The following is a 2879-nucleotide window of genomic DNA, read 5'->3' on the forward strand; positions in this document are numbered from 1 at the left end:
TCTGAATCATCGACAGCCGACCGTCGTGTTGCCGTTGCCGATGGTGTTGCTGCTGCTTCTGCTGTTGGTGTTGCTGCTTGTGCTGTTGCTGCTGCTGTTCCTATTGCTGGTGGTGTTGCAGCCGTGCCTGGCCGTCTTTGGTGGCCGTTCTGATAGGCAAATGCGTGTGCGTGCGCAGCCAGTGACAAACTTGCAACATGTTGCTTACCAATTGATCGCAGTCACAATATGTGGACATCACTTCATTAATTATGGCGACAACTTGTCAGCCGTAATTGCTCCGTGGCTAATTGGCAGGCAAGTGTCTCTGGGTTAGTCACTTGTACCAGCTACCGCGCATTTTCCGGCCACTCCGTTTATCTTCTTTACCCAGATAAACCGGAGTTTGGTTTGCCGAGGTTTTTCCATGTTTGCTTGCCCAGTCCATCCATCAGGCAGTCTTTCAATCTGTAAGACACTTTTCTCCTCAGGCTTATCCATCCGGTAGCACTGTGAAAAATGGTGAGAAATTTTGTAATGTATTTTGATATATCCTAGAAAAGTAGTACGTACGATTATTTTGGAAGAATAATAAATGTTCTTATTGCAATTGAGCATCAGCTTTCGTTTTATTGGTTTCTCAAATGAAAAATGTGTGGAAATTGAAGATATTATGAGCAAAATGCAATCTATAGGTGACTTTAACAATCAGGTGATTGCTTTTCTCCCTGTGCATGCAACTCACCTTTCCACTTGTCTTCAACTTTAGCTGTTTGTTATTTACCTTTTTTCTCTCACTCACCAAAGACTCTACGCACATTCCCGAAAGGGCAAGGCACTCGGCAAAAATATTTTAGCTACACTTTTTGACCCAAAACCCAACGATACCACAGATACTCTTACCTGACCAGTATCCAATATTTGCACAAGTTAATTACAAAAACAACAACGGGGGAAAAATCATCGCTTGGTTTTTCTATTTGTCCAAACATTTGTCGATTTCATTGAGCTCTGACCAGGCATATTTCCTGCACCATCGATCGTAGGGGCGGCAAACCGACTTTGATCGTCCATCGCCGTCGTCTTTTTTGGTTCAATTAAGATTCATTTTAACGCTCCAAGAAAGGCCAGTAAATATGGCATGATTGTTCGTTCTCGGCGTTTATCTAATTTACTTTTACTTACACTTACACTCCCAACTACAAGCGCCCCCCAGTCCCCAAAAAAAGATAAGTGTCTGTCCGATGGGAATCGGAATGGGAATGGGAACGGGATCGGGATCGGGACTGGAATTGGGCATGGGCATGAGTATGGGACAAAAAGTCGAGACTTGAGACTCGAGAATCGTTGCTGACCAGTTTTATTGGCTTGACAATGGGCCCGTGTCTTTGGGCGAGAAAAGGTGAGGGAATTGCTGTTCAAGTGCCTTTTCATTGCGGCACTTTGAGACCACATCCCATCCCATCCAGATCCCGAAGAAAAGAAGGAGAGAACGAGACGGCGTCTAATCTCTGCCCCGGGCCTTCATTCTAATGGTTTCTAATGAACTACTTAATCTGCTGATATGGAAGTGATTGACGATGATTCGGCTGTGGCATGATCGGTTAATCTCATCGCTGAAGTGCTGTCAATACACGAATCGATAGCGAGGGGTCTTGAAAAATATTAGCCATCCCCAAGGGTTTATCTACAGAATGAGTCCGTTGAGGACCTGCACAAGTATCTAAAAAGAAAATATTAGATACTTCTTGGTGCCATATGTGTTATAATTACCTTGAAGCTGGCTTATGGTATAGTCAAATCAAAAATCATTTTATTTCAGAGTAATTAAGCCTAAAAAATATAACCCCTTATGCCAAGAAAAGGTTCAGTGACTGTGTGCCATTGGGAATGCTTAATGTAGCGTAAAATTGCAAATGTCAAAACATGTTGTGCAAATCAAACGCCCCCAAATGTGCAAAAACTCCCCTCTTTCAGCTCCATCTAATGTGACAATGGCATGACTGAGGTCCGTTTAAAGGTTCGGCTAATTGTCGCCGAAAAAAAGCACTTTGAAGTGGCAACTTCACTTTAAACTGTTGTAAACCATTTCCTGTGTTTTTCCACCTGCGAGAGAAAATTCCATTTCTCTCGAAGTTGTTTATGAAAAACAAATTTCGTGCGGAGGAGAAAACATACACAGGTAAATCAAACACTTGCCAAGCTTTTTGGGCAGAAGTCTAAACATTTTTACAGACACCTGCCAGAAAATGACGTCTTGTTTTTCGCTGTTGGCCCAAATCGCTCAATCATCTCAAGTGGTCAGCGAATTCGTTCGAGATGCTCCCAAAAATCCTCCTAATTGGCCAAAGGGCGCCACCCGATGCAGTTATTATGATTATGACTAGCAGCACTTCAAAGAGCCAATGACTTCAAAGAGTGCGCCAGGTAAACGACACTCTAAATGCTATATGCCACACAAGTTGGGAGGAAGAAATGGGAAGACAAGGTGGAAAGGGGAAGGGAAAGGGAAAGGGGACCGCTTCCTTCATTTTGCGGCTGCACGCGACATTAATTTCAGTTCCTGCCACGGAGACTGCAACTAACAGCTTCTGTCCTCCACTAAAATTAATTTCATAGCCAATTGCTTCGTCGTAAAATATACTTTTACTTGAACGGCCTCTGTTCGGTTTCGGTTTCGGTTTAGTTCGGCTTGGTTTTATGCTTCCCCAATTGACGGAGGCCAAGTACCGCCCGAGAATTCTTTAACTCGCTGCAATTAGTGCGTCATTATTATTTGCAATTCAAAACTATGTGGGAATCATCAAAAGATGAAGACGAGCTCCCCGCATTCGGATATATGCGATTATAATGGACCCGCATGCCAGTTTGCCTGTCAAATTTATGACAAGTTATGAGCG

The sequence above is a fragment of the Drosophila melanogaster genome, chromosome 2L (genome assembly GCF_000001215.4).
Source record: "Drosophila melanogaster chromosome 2L".
NCBI lineage: Eukaryota > Metazoa > Arthropoda > Insecta > Diptera > Drosophilidae > Drosophila > Drosophila melanogaster.